The sequence below is a fragment of the Sus scrofa genome, chromosome X (genome assembly GCF_054392235.1).
Source record: "Sus scrofa isolate SSC_HxYL_T2T_F1_AM1 chromosome X, Sscrofa_HxYL_maternal_Yorkshire_Landrace_v2.0, whole genome shotgun sequence".
In the NCBI taxonomy this organism is placed as follows: domain Eukaryota; kingdom Metazoa; phylum Chordata; class Mammalia; order Artiodactyla; family Suidae; genus Sus; species Sus scrofa.
The window spans coordinates 32,277,184-32,292,041 of NC_139401.1; the positions used below are offsets into that span (position 1 = coordinate 32,277,184).

Consider the following 14,858-nt stretch of genomic DNA (forward strand, 5'->3'; position numbering starts at 1 on the left):
TGTATTTGTTATTTCCACAAAACCTACAGCCCATCTAAAACACCAGTATGAGCGAAGATTCTAGTAGCTAGATTTACTATAAATATACATATATTTCTAAGAGCTAATATATGATTTTAAAGTTAACTTTATACCATAAAATCCTATATCTGTCTGATAATACACCCTCTCTCTCTTAAACATACTCTCAATGAAGGTAACAGTTCACTTTCCTTCATCATTCCTCAATCCATAGGCCTTTATTTTTTCTAGTTTATTAAAATATATCTGACACATAACACTATATATGTTTAAGATGTACAGTATGTTGATTTGATGCATTTTTATAATGTAATACTGTTACTACTGTAGCTTTGCCTAACACCTCCATCACCTCACATAATTACCATGTCTTTTTTTATAGTGAAAACACTTAAGATCTACTCTTTTAGCAACTTTCAAGTATACAGTATGTACTTTTAGGTGTTACACCAGTCTTTATGTTCTATGAAAGCAGAGACCCTGACCCCACACCTAATAGAAGATAGAGCATTAATATAACTAATAAATATTCTTTGAATTAAATTATTTTAGGTAGCTAATTTTTATTTACCCTTTATCATTAAAATGTATTTCTTCTCATTTATGGTCTCATATAAAATGTTTTAACCAATTATCGTGTCTTAAAAAAAAACAGCAGCATGATATAAAATATCCATAATTTTAAATATGTACATCTTTCAAATATTCCCTTTGATAAATTGTGTGTGCTTATCAATTTCTTTTCTAAGACAAACTCTCCTAAACAAATTGAAGTTTAGAAATAAAATGACAGAAGATTTAAATAGATAACAAAATACTGAATATAAGAAGATATCCCTTTCAAAAATTACAGTTTACAGTAAATTTTGTGTGTGTGTGTCTTTTGAGGGTCATGGCATATGGTCAGGCTAGGGGTCAAATCTGAACTGTAGCTTCTGGCCTACACTACAGCCATAGCAACACCAGATCCAAGCTGTGTCTGCGAGCTACACCAAAGCTCAGGGCAATGCAAAATCCTTAACCCACTGAGCAAGGCCATGGATCAAACCCATGTCCTCATGGATACTAGCTGGGGTCATAACTATTGAGCCACGATGGGAACTTCTACCCATAAATTTTTAATAAGTATCGATAAGCAACTATATTTTAAAACTCTCCAAAATTCATTCGGTAGTACATGAAGGCTTTCCAGTATAGTTTGTTTGTTTTTTTTTTTTTTTGCACCCATGAAGATATATAATTTTCATAACCATTCTAAAAGAGGGGCCCATTTCCCAGATGAGGAAACTGAGGTTACACCAACAGGGATGCAAGAGGAGAAATCAGACTCCTAGTAAACCTACATTCCTTCTCATCTTTCTGAAGGGCTGAAGTAATATAATAAGATCCATGGATTCCAAAGAAGGAAGGTGAATGATAACTCTCTAATAACTTTGGTATGTTTCAATAATTTTAAAAGTCAATATTTGGTTGGAATTCATATATGTTGGCACTTTAAACAATTATGGATTTTCTAGAAGTAATTTTAAGAGTTACAAAATGTCTGAGAAGACCAGATCAAATCCTACTGCTATTTTCCTCAACTCTAAATTTAGCAATCTTACCTACTTTCCAATAGGCCTAATGCAAATATACCAAGTCTTACTTATTTTAATCAGTCTTTTATAAATATCTAAAACAAATATGACTCACTGCATGATATTAGAAGATAAAAAGAATTCATAAGTATATTGCTTTAGGCAAATGGTTTTTTACTCAGCAACATTTTTCAAAATGACCTCATTATTTTCTGAAAGTATACATACTTTTTATATACAAATATCATAAAATTTATGTTATAAATTATATCCCCCCAAAATGATTATAGTCTATGTAGTTTGCTATGACATATACAAACTGCTCAACAGTGAGCTATGAAGGAAAACTAATCATTATGTATTTCCATGTAGCATTTAAAAAGTTTTGCTTTATTCCGTAAGTTATTTTATAGTAATATTCTTAGCTAGTTATTCATCTATTCAACAAATCTATATTTAACTAAATTTGAAGTTATCACATGAAACTCCCCCCAATTATACAAACTTATCTATAGTTGCATTAATCCTAGTCTCCTCATTCTTATTTCAAAGGAATATCTTACCCTTCCTATTATATAATCCAAGGATCCTTAACCCTTAAACTTTTTCTGTAAAGAGCCAGACAGTGAACTTCTTCAGTGCTGGCCATTACAGGCCAGCTGCACCAATTCAGTTCTATCACTGTAAACTGTAGCACAAAATGAGTTGTAGACAAACAAAAGTGAATGAACATGGAGGTGTTGATTCAAACTTTATCTACAAAAAGCAGGTGGCAGACTGATTTGGACTGTTAGCCTGTAGCTGCCTCCGCCTGGTAATATATTTGCTTCCATATTTAATCTCACTTCTTTGCATAGCCTCAAGAATTTCCCACTGTTAATTATCTCTTCTCTCACCAACTTCTTCCCTTCAAACAGACCCTACTGCATAGTTTTCCCATTCTATTGTATTGCATGTCTGAGCCAGCCTTCTCTAAAATCTCACTGTTCTCCCAGGCCATGCCTCCCATCCCTGTGTGTACCAATGTCCCAAAAGGCACCATGGTGCATAGAACCAATGCCTGCCCTCAGAGAACGTCAATTCTGTCCCTCTTTAGAGTACAATAAACCTGAATTCAAATGCCTGAGCCTCTGGAATTTATAAGCAGTGTGTACTTGGCAGAGTTATTTAATCTCAGACTCCTGGTACACACCCGAAAATGGATATGATTCTATTAACTTAGAGGGCACTTGTAAGGTTTACAGGTAATATACAGACATTTTTTTTGTCCTTTTTTTTTTTTTTTTAGCACTGCACCCTCAGTATATGGAGATTCCCAGGCGAGGGGTCTGATTGGAGCTACGGCTGCTGGCCTATGCCACAGCCAGAGCAACACCAGATCTGAGCCGTGTCTGTGACCTACACCACAGCTTACAGCAACACCGGATCCTTAACCCACAGAGCAAGGCCAGGGATCAAACCTGCACTCTCATGGATACTAGTCAGATTCATTTCTGATGAGCTCTACAAGAACTCCTACACAGAGTTTTTAATAACACTTACCATCACCCCTTCCCACTCAATCTCTATTAAATCGCTTCCATTGCCTCATTGTTCTTATTTAGTACAATACAGAATAGGGAAACAAGAAGTGATATAAACAAAGGGGAGTTTGCTTTTATTTAGATTCTAGGCTGTAAAAAAAATTAACATAATTTTGCTAAACAGGTAACTTCTTCAGATACACTGGTTATGTTCCCTTCCTTCAGGTACACCAGCTACTTGAATTATCCCATCACCTTTCATATATATCACTGAATTCTTTGGGTTTTCTTCTTATTCAATTTACATGCTTCTTTCTCCTTTCCTAGTTCTTAGAAGGGTGGTGCGATATATCCTTCAGAAAAACCCTCATAATAGACTAAAAGTAAAGAGTTTATTTCGTTCACTACAGTGTCTGACAAATAGTAGAACATAACAGATCTTCGTTGAATAAAATAGTGAATCTCCCAGTACATTCCAGGTAATGATTTTCCATCTTAGTTTATATGAATATTAGGACTTCTTTTTCATAAGCAAATTAGACCAAAGTTACTGCATCTTTCCATGTCAGAGCAGAAAGAAGAAATAGCAAATACCACTTCTGTTTATAGGGCCTGCTGCCTTAGTGTACTCTGTGTTTCCTTGTTCTCTTCATAGAAAAAGTTCCTTTGTTTAAGGCGTTTAGAGCTTGACATTTATAAGGAAAATGCAAATGATATTAAGCCCTGGGAAGATTTCATTAACCACAAATTCTGCCCTCTGCCTTAAGCCAAGTAATAAAAGACCAGAGCAGTCCTCTGCCCTGTTGGTATAGGTAGTTTAGTCAGCTGAAGGCAATGGGCAGTTCTTCAATTTTATCATTTTCTCCAAACAAGAGTGTATATGCTTCAAGGTTTATACTTCAGGGTCTCTTTCACGGTTAAAACTTTTAACCTTAAGGTTTAGAGAACTGAGAAGAGTATATAAGGGCTCACTGTATTTGACAGAAATAAAAGATGTGAAACTACTTGACAAGTTTTTCTTTCTTGTTGGCCTAACTTTTCTTTTTACATTTTGAAGTAAAAGACTCAAAAGTCAAGGTGGGCTACAAGCTAAGAGGAATCATTCCTGCTTTAGGGAGGATACCACAAAAGGATTGAAGAGCATATGTGTGTGTGTGTGTGTGTGTGTGTGTGTGTGTGTGTGTGTAAAATGAGGCAATGGAAAATAGGAGTAGGAATGTAAAATAGAACCAAATAAGACTGACATAGAAAATAATGCCATAAAGACATATGTATGTGTTAGTTCTTTTTAACTATTATTATTTTCAACAATTTGGTTGAAAGCTGTCCAGCAAACAACATCTTTTATTTCACATTCACTTCTTATTTTTTATTTCTAGTGACATTATCCTAAACCACTGGTTCTCAACCAGGAGCTATTTTGCCCTCTTGGGGACATGTGAGGCAGTTTTGATTGTCACTGATGGGGGTGGAGGGTGCCACTGACACCGAGTGGGTAGAAGCCAGGAATGCTGCTGAACATTCTACACTGCAGCAGCAGCTCAGCATCAGCCACCACCCGCTCCTGCTCCACAAAAAATGATCAGGCCCCAAACGGGTCAGAAGTGACACTTTGAGAAACCATGTGCTAAAACAACACAAGAATGATGTCAACCACATGCTCCCCCAATTGATTACCTCTCCTCTATCTTTTGCTTCCTTCAACCTAACTTGAGAAGAGATGCCACATTGATATTGGGTATTTTACTCTTATATGCAATAAACTTCAGTGATCTTAAAGTCCCAAATTTATACCCTATCATGTAATGGTCTCAGATATTTTCCTCCACACTCTCTCATGTCTTTAAAATCTATAAATCATCTATTTTCACATTTCACCTTCCTACTTTTTTTTTTTTTCATCTTTTTGCCATTTCTTGGGCCACTGCTGCGGCATATGGATGTTCCCAGGCTAGGGGTCGAATCTGAGCTGTAGCCACTGGCCTACACAATAGCCACAGCAACAGGGGATCTGAGCTGCGTCTGCAACCTACACCACAGCTCATGGCAACGCAGGATCCTTAACCCACTGAGCAAGGCCAGGGATCAAACCTACAACCTCATGGTTCCTAGTTGGATTTGCTAAACACTGAGCCACGACAGGAACTCCACCTTCCTGCTTGTTTATTTCTCCTTCTATCAACATACTTTTTAAAAAACCTTACTTTCACAAACATTTAAATCACATTCTCCTCAAATATCATCTCCTGTATGACTTTTACTGAAACTTTACCATAATGCTCTTCAATTTTGTAAATTATTCACCTTTATTAAAATAGTATTTGTGACTGAGTATTCTACTTTACTTGCTATCACTTTGTTCTATAGCAATTTTGAGGACTGATCCCACTTAGCTGCCCTATTCACTTTGCCTCCAATCTACCTGCTATTTTAAAAATTTTGCTTAAAAATTTAATTTTCTATTATCAAGATTTCATGCAATATCAAGTGAAAACATTTTTATATTTATAATATGGATTCAAAACGTCACTAAAATATTTCATATATATATTTTACGGCCTCACCTGCAGCCTATGGAGGAGGTTCCCAGGCTCAGAGTCTACTCAGAGCTATAGCTGCCGTCCTACACCACAGCCACAGCAACACGGGATCTGAGCTGTGTCTGCAACCTGCACCACAGCTCACGGCAACGGCAACGCCAGATCCTTAACCCACTGAGTGAGGCCAGAGATCGAACCCACAACCTCATGGTTCCTAGTCGGATTCCTTTCTGCTGATACACAATGGGAACTCTCCCTCATTTATATTTTAAACAAACTTAAAAATCTTCTTTCCACGTTTCTGTGTGTAAATGTAAAAGATTTCACAACTGACACACTTATGATAAGAATATCGTCAAATATCCATCTTTGAAATGCACTCTTCATAGCACAGATTTCCTATGAAATGCTGTTCCTTTCTTCATCACTGTTAGTAGATATAGAAATGTACCTTTAAAAGAGAGACCAAGTGTTTTTACTGCTTTCAGAAATATCTGAGAAATTTCACAGACACGTGAAAACACAGAAATGTTCAGCATATTTGTAAAGCTTTTTTTTTTAAAAAAGAAAAGAAGTACTACATTTTTTTTCAACTACTTTAGCATGAGGTAACTAGGACACTTCTGTTCAGTAAAAAAAAAATATTTCCTAAGACACCCCCATTTTATTGCAAAATATTATAGGTATTCTACTACTTAATGTAATTTGTAAACTCATTTAACTGTTCACATGCATTGCAATGCATCCAAAATGTCAGTGATACCAATAAATAAGGCCCAATACCAATCCAACCTATTAAAGATCTCTGACTAAGGACATCAAGTACCACATGTTATATGAAATCATCTGAAAACATGCATATTAAAAATCAGAAAAGATTTCTTTGTTAATTTCAAATAAAGTATACATCTGATGAGACATCATAATATGCTCTTCTGAAACCCCAGTGGATCATTTTAGGTGTCTCGTAGGTAGGTACTCCCCACACTGAAGACTATGTTCTAATCAATAATGCTTTTTTATCCTCTAAATGCCTATAAAATTTATAAACAGAACACAAATATAATTCATTGAATGTTTACTATTTGTAAAGTGTGCTGCAAGCACTCCATTAAATTACCTAATTTAATCTTACAACATAAGGAATGATTACTGTCTACATTTTACAGGAAGGAGACCAGATTTATAGAGGTTAGAAACTCGCCCAAGGTCACACAGTTAATAAAGAGCAGAGATGAGAGGTGAACTCAGTATCTGTCTCACAGAAGCCTATAATTTGAACTATGTTGTCAGATATATTTTTAATAACTTAAGGGGAAATATATTTCCCAGAGGTAGCTAGATTGGTAAAATTGCATATAAAAACCAAAATATAATAATGTGCCATACTTTATGTGCATATAATGATTACAAGTATTTCACTCACCACCAGAACTACTGATGGAATTCTTTGATTCATCCAGTCTCTCTTTCCCCTAGACCATTCTGTGAATAATTTTACATGTTTATAATATGACTGGCTTTGTTGTATAATTTCTACATTCTCAATAGAAAACTTTTTCATATAAAGAAATACTTAACATGGATTTCATTAATACAACACCCTAAAATTTACATACACATTTGAGTTTTTATTTTATTTTATTTTATTTTATTTTATTTTATTTTATTTTATTTTATTTTATTTTATTTTATTTTATTTTATTTTATTTTATTTTTTGGTCTTTTTCTAGGGCCGCACCCGCGGCATATGGAGGTTCCCAGGCTAGGGGTCGATCAGAGCTGTAGGCACCGGTCTACACCACAGCCACAGCAATGTGGAATCTGAGCCGCCTCTGCAACCTACACCACAGCTCATGGCAACGCCAGATCCTTAATCCACTGAGTGAGGCCAGGAATCAAGGCAGTAACCTGATGGTTCCTATTTGGATTCGTTTCCACTGCGCCACAATGGGAACACGTATTTGAGTTTTTAAATCACCACATAAATTTATGAATACTATAAAATATGGAGCAATGACATCACTGGGAAATTTGTTGATATATAATCATATTTGGGATATATATCAAAATCTAAATTATATCTATTGGCTCTTTTTTTTTTTTTGTCTTTTTGTCTTTTTGCCTTTTTTAGGGCCACTCCCGTGTCATATGGAGATTCCCAGGCTAGGGGTTGAATCGCAGCTGTAGCCACCGGCCTACACCACAGTCACCGCAACGCAGGATCCAAGCTGTGTCTGCAACCTACACCACAGGTCACGGCAATGCCGGATCCTTAACCCACTGAGCAAGGCCAGGGATCGAACCCGCAACCTCATGGTTCCTAGTCCGATTTGTTAACCACTGTGCCACGATGGGAACTCCATGCTCTACTTTTTAAAATAGGAAGGGAAAGAAACAAAAGGAATAAACATGCTTTCTTTGTTCATATACTGAAATAATATATTTAAAAATAGCATTTCATTTTATTTTTAAAATACTCTTGAGTAGAGTCAGTTTCATTTTTTTGTATTTTTGTATAAGTTTTAGAAATTTTCTACAAAATCACTACTTAATCTAAAAAGGTATTTTTAATATATTGGTCTTACTTCATATTACACTAGGAAAGAAATTAAAACAATGAATTAAATCTTGAATATTAAAATATGGCAGCAATTACAAACTTTAACAAGAAGACGAATTAAAAATCATGCAAATGAGCAGAAAATGAAGGTCAAATATGTCTTTGTTCTGGGGAAACTACAGATCAAGAAAAGGAAATCCATTTAAGCTAGAAGGGAATTAGTTAGAAGTGTGTTTAGACTCTCTGGTTTAGAAATGCTAAATTGCAGTTCAATCTGACCTATAAAGCTTTTTGGATAATCAAATTGTGCCTAGGCTTGAAGGTACACACGTGACATTTGTTTAAAAGGATTCTGATTGCCTTGTAAACTTCTTTTACAACGTTATTAACATGAGTTGCTCTATATCCTTGGCCAACATGGCTTATTTCTCCCACTGTCCCAGAAGAACCATAAACTGCCAATAATCCTGGGAGTAATTTATCAGAGTATGGATTATCTGGAGCTCTTATTTCTTCTATTTGGCCTTTTCACAGCTCATTAGCACCTCAACAAGAAAGTTAAGGCTAAGAAAGGAAAGGCTGCTGAAATTCAAAATATTTAAGTTTGATCCTTGTCAGTAGCATATAATCCCAAATGGTATCCATGAAGATATTTAATGTATAAAACAGCACTTCGCCCTGACTGATTTTTTCCAAGTGTATTGTCTGAAATGTGGACTGAATTGACTAGAGGTTTTGGCATCCTACAGGACTCAAAGCCTGTTTTTAGCATAATAGGCCACCTTTAGAACTATCACTTGCCAGTGAGCAATGTGTAACACTCATTGCCAATATATGGACCATTTTTTCAGTGCAAAGGTAAGAAACTGAAAATCAGTTTTCCAAAAGATGATTTATGACAACTTAATAGTTACTTGGGGAGAAAAGCCTATGTCTGGTGGACAGACAACAAAAAAGCTCCGTGTTTGGTTTTAGGCTTGCCTGTGAACTTGATGCTGCCAGTACCTCTAACTGTCCTCTAGGGAAAGAAAACCATTTGTGGTAAAGCATAATTACACCTGATGGCTAACTGAGTCTGCCTTAGGTTCTTGCAGAATCTAATAGTTTTATGACAAGAATTCACAACACATTTTTTCACAGGACAAATATAGTTTTTTCTTTAGCAATATAAATGTCTACAAAACAAAAGCAGGCTAAAATAATAAAGGACTCCAATGGATTGTTCAGAAAATGTTATAGAAAATAGGAAGTTATGTAGAAAAAACAATTATTTTTTTTTCCTTTTTACTGCTACACCTGCAGCAGTAAGTTCCTGGGCTGGGGGTCTAATCAGAACTGCAGCTGCAGGACTGTGCCACAGTCATGGCAACACCAGACCCCAGCCACATCTGCGACCTATTACTGACTTGCAGCAATGCTGGCTCCTCAACCCACTGAGAGAGGTCAGGGATCAAACCCTTATCCTCAAGGACACTATGTCAGGTTCTTAACCCACCGAGCCACAACAGGAATTCCCTCACTGGTTCTTGCATTGTGAGTTGTGGTGGCTTACAGACGTGACTCAGATTCTGCATTGCTGTGGCTGTGGTGTAGAACAGTAGCTGCAGCTCGCATTTGACCCCTAGCCTGGGAACTTTCACATGCTGTAGGTATGGCCCTAACAAGAAAAACAAAAAAAAAAAAAAGAACCAGTGAAACATAGATTTAATGAAATATAAAAGTGCTGACTATATTAATATAGACCTTCTTAATGAAACTGAAACTTCTCAGGAGATAGCACATACCACCCAAAACACAGCATGAACAATATGTACAAATGCATAACCAAATTCATATGAATGTTCATGAGACAATGGTTTGAATGCTAAGTCACAAATATGGTAAAGAACTTCGTGTGTAAAATCAACAGATTTAAAATTCAATGTGTTTTTCTTTTACAGGAATTATCAAATCAAGCCAAAATGTATTTTCCTGCATTTCATAAAAGGGAATTTTTTCAAAAGATTACCTCCAAAATATAGACATGCATTTTTATAACAACAATAAAAAAATGCTTAATTAATATGAAATGCTTCAGTCATAAGCTAGAAACTATATAGACACATATATTCTTGTTTTAGGAGGAAATAAGGAACTCAGAAAATTAAATCTTTTATTATCTACTCATCATAGGTAATATATCCTTAAACATGGAAATGTTACATCCATTATTATTTTGCTTTTTAATAAGTGTGTAATTATTGTGTTTACCAATTTCACAACAAATTGGTAAAACTATCTTTGGCCTACTAGGGGCAATTGAATTAATAATAATGAAATGTGCATGATTTGTCATAAAGTTGCTGTAATTGCAGATTTGCCAGCAAAGAACAATAAGCAAAACAGATTACATACACTCAATAGGTCACACCTTTATTTTGTAAAGAAGGGCTCTGAAAGCATATAAAAATCTGGCTCTACCACATATTAAATATAGTAATTCCTGAACAAATATTGCGCAACTACCAAGCACCAGGCACTGTTCTAGGCAATAGTGGTATAACCATATACAAAAGAGACAAAAATCCATGTCTTTATGGAACTAATCCTATTAGGGGAGGCATACATAAGTAAATTTGAAGCCAGTAAGTGCTATCGAGAAAAATAAAGCAAGGATGGGAGGTAAGAAGTGGCAAGGAAAAAGGGGGGCACTGTAGATTTAGCTTAGAAAGGTCAGGGAAAATATCAGAGTGAATATTATTTGATAAAAAGACTTAAAGATGTGAGAGAGGAGTTCATGTTGTGGCACAACAAGATTGGCAGCATCTCTGCAGTGTCAGGACACAGGTTTGATCCCCAGCCTGGCACAGTGGCTTAAAGAATATTGTGTTGCCACAGGTGTGGCTTAGGTCACACCTGTGGCTCACATCTGATCCCTGGCCCAGGAACTCCACATGCTGTGGGGTGGCCAATAAAATTAAAAAAAAAATGAGGAAGAGATAATCTTGTGAATATGTGGGGGACATGTGCCTAGAGGTAAAGCCATGGAGGCCAAGATGGTTTTGGAGGAAGGAGAGAAGGTAAAAATTAAGGAAAAACGAAGCTAGAGAGGAAATGAAGGAGGAGAGGGAGGGGATTGCATATGGGCACAGAACACAGTGGGACTACATTTTATTCCCATTGGGTGGAAAGTCATGGGAGGATTTTCAGCAGCAATGTGATGTGATCTGACTTACATTTTAAGAGGACAGCCTGGAAGACAAAGTGGACTGTAGGTAAGGTAAGTCAGACCATTTGAAAAGGCAATTTCAGTAATCCAGACCAGAGATGACATGGGGGCCAATGGAAGTGGTAAGAAGTGACCAGATTCTGGATATACCTGGCATAAACTTCTGATCGATATGGGGTGTGAAAAAAAGAGAGACTAAGTTTGACTCCAAAGTATTTAGTTATGCAATCGTTGCTACTTACTGTGATAGGAAGGGCTGCTGATGAAACAGATTTGGGGGTAAGTCGGTTCAGTTTTGAACATGTTCAGTCTGAATTGATTGGGAGTGAATAAATGCTTGTGCATCTAAGTTTGGAGTTCAGCAGAGAGTTCTGAGCCTGGGTAAACATTTGAGAGGCAATCAACCTACAGATGGTATTTGATATCAGGTTACTAGATGAGATCATCAGGAAAATGAATGTGGTCTGTGAACTGAGCCCTGGTTACTGTCATGTTTTATTTTTGAATCACATTTAATCATTAAACATTCACAACACATATACTCATATGATCATATGCATATCAATTTTGTGGACTGTTAAGTCAAGAATATTTTCTTTTCCCTCAGTTTTACAAATGTAAGAACTAGTTACCAAAACTCAGAACATTTCCTATCATTTTTCTAGATAGGAAAGTTGTTGCAATACTTGACTGTGAGAGACCACGTTTTGCAGAAGGCTTGTTTCTAGAGTTGTCCCATGGCCCCGCTGCATTATTCAAAATGAGCTGTAGAAAGTGCTTAAAAATTTGGCATCAGGGGACAGAGCCCTACTGATCAGCAAGCTTTTGCATAAATAAAAGATTTCCAGCAGTGAATGTTCTAAAACAAAGCACTGTCTGCTCCTTATTGTATTGTGTTTTATAAAATCAAATCAGGTTAAAATGTTCCAGCTATATCATGGTCTCTGCTCTATGCCCTATGCCATCTTGTCCTCTGACAAAACTCAAATGTGAAAGATTATTTTTTAATAAAGGGAAAATACACTGAGACTTAAAGGCACTGAAAAGAATTAAGCAGGAATCAATACTAATAATTACTAAAAATGGAATTGTATTAGTTAAATATTAATGGAATAAAAACTTGTTATTGAAAATGTATCATGAATGTTCTTATAGATATTTATGTGTCTGTTTTTCCACAATATCAACCACTATAGATTCACACTACTTATTATATATAGTACATAATACAGTATACATAGTGTACTGGAGATTCCTACCACATAGTATACTACTGCAGAGCATATGAAAACCCTTGCTAAATCTCTCCCAATCTAAAACACATCTGTCCAGTACTGTTACTCTTAAGTCTACTATTCTACTCTTCCTTGCTTTCATCACTGAACTTATGAACAGATTACTCCACTTTGCTTCTTTATCAACCTTTAACCTGGGCAATCCTGTTCCCCATCCCTCGATCGAAACAGCCTTCTCAAAGTATACAAGTCTACTTCTAAAACACCAGATACAGCTACTTCTCCGCCATCTGCATCCTCTTCAATTCCATTACAGCATTTGACACCATTGAACATGAGCAGTTTCTTCAAAATCTTTAAAAAAATCATCTGTGTTATAGTACTCTCACGAGAAAGTTCTATAATCACACCTAACTACCCTCCCGCACTATCCCAGCCTGCACCAACTCATGTTGCTTTTAGTTTGTCTGCTTAAAGCTATCATCTCAAATATTCTTTGAATCTCTTCATGCCTTTTTATACTTTTTCTCTCTGTGAAATCTCATATACTCTTATGGATTGCTCTGTTATATCTTTCCATCTTAGCTCCTATGTCATGTGTCTGTGTCACTGCTCTTAACTGATACCTTAAGAATAAACCCTGATTTCCCAATACAGTGACACAGCTCCACCTAGAGGTGTCATTGGCACTTCCAGTTCAGCATGGCACTTCCAGTTCTGATGTCCAAAAGCCTCTGGAGTTAGCTCCTTAAATCCTTTTGTTGAAACACAGAGCCCCATATTCAAAACTTGCCAATGGCCTTCTCTTGCTTTCTGATAAAATGTAATCACCCTTAGATTGATATTAAGATCCTCCACAATGAGCCCTCAACCTTCCTTTCCAGTTGCCTTTCCTACCCCTCCCTCCCACCCTATATACTACTATCATTTGCAAAATGAACTAAATATTCATGCTTCTATATCTTTATCATGTGGTTCTATAAACTGGATTGATATTTCTATGGGAAGAGCCCCCTATGAAAATCATATTTACCTATCAGTGTTCATCATTCGTTACGCCTCCTATTGTCTAAGTCAAGATTTATAAAGCTGTGCTTTGTGCTTTCAAATGGTTTGTATTCAAGTCCCTTAATTCTATGTCTCAGAGCAGTTACAAGAGTGTCTGTCTCCTCTTCTAGTGCATAACGACCCTGAGGGTAAGTCAAATAACACTGGTAGTTAACACAAATTAGATCACCAATAAATACTTGATGCGTTGAACTATCAGTGACCTTCACATACTATATTATTATGTAAAATATTTAAGTACCATATTAAATTAAAAATAAATTTTAACAGAAAGGAAAGAAGGTATAATTTTTAAATTATAGGCCTAGGAATACAAGAGGCCTGGATTCCATTTTATTCTGCTACTTACTAGCTTTGTACTTTTAGCCAATCATTTAACTGAATTTGTAAAGTGGGAAGATTAATTGGTAGTAAAAATTGCACACACTATCTTCAAAGCAACTGCCACATGTTCCTGCCATACATTAAGTGTAACCTGAATGGTAACACAATGATCATAAGAGCAACTGACAGTCCTAAGATGCATATATGACCAAAAGGAAAATCTTGGTCTATTTTGAATTTCAGGAAAGTAAATAAGATGAAATTACTGATTGAAAAGTTATAAAAAATTATTTGCAATGAAACAAATACCTTTACCTTGTTCTAAAGATCCATAATGGCCTTGTCAGATTTTTCTGCTTCAAGTGATTTGAAAATAGAAGTTGAAAAACTAGTCTATTTTGTTATTGCAGTACTGAACGCTATGTTAATTTGAACAGATTCTGTCAAGGCCAAAAGCATTATAATGCTAAGACAAATGTGTTCTCATAAACAGGGAGAATGTCTGTGGGTGAGCGAAAGGAAAATGTATATACAACGTGTTCCATAAAATTTACTTAAGTTTTTTTGACTTAGCCAAAACAAAGAGTTGCAAAGATCCACCAGTGTGGTTGAAGATACATATATGGGAAAAATTCTAAGAAAATTCTACAAGTGAGTAGGTATAAAATATTTAGTATCCCAGTGCCAATCCTAATCAGGGTAAATCATCCTAAAATATTTTTATTGTCTCTCTCCTTGGTTCTTTCTGAAATTTGACTTTGGTGCCTATAGAGTGTTCTGAATAATGTCTATCTCTACA

The 14,858-nt window shown here is 35.9% G+C and overlaps 1 protein-coding gene across 25 annotated transcripts in view; it reads right to left on the minus strand.

The window, feature by feature from the left end:
• The window catches only part of DMD (dystrophin), a 2,611,869-nt gene that overhangs the window by 1,589,327 nt on the left and 1,007,684 nt on the right, over positions 1-14,858 (minus strand).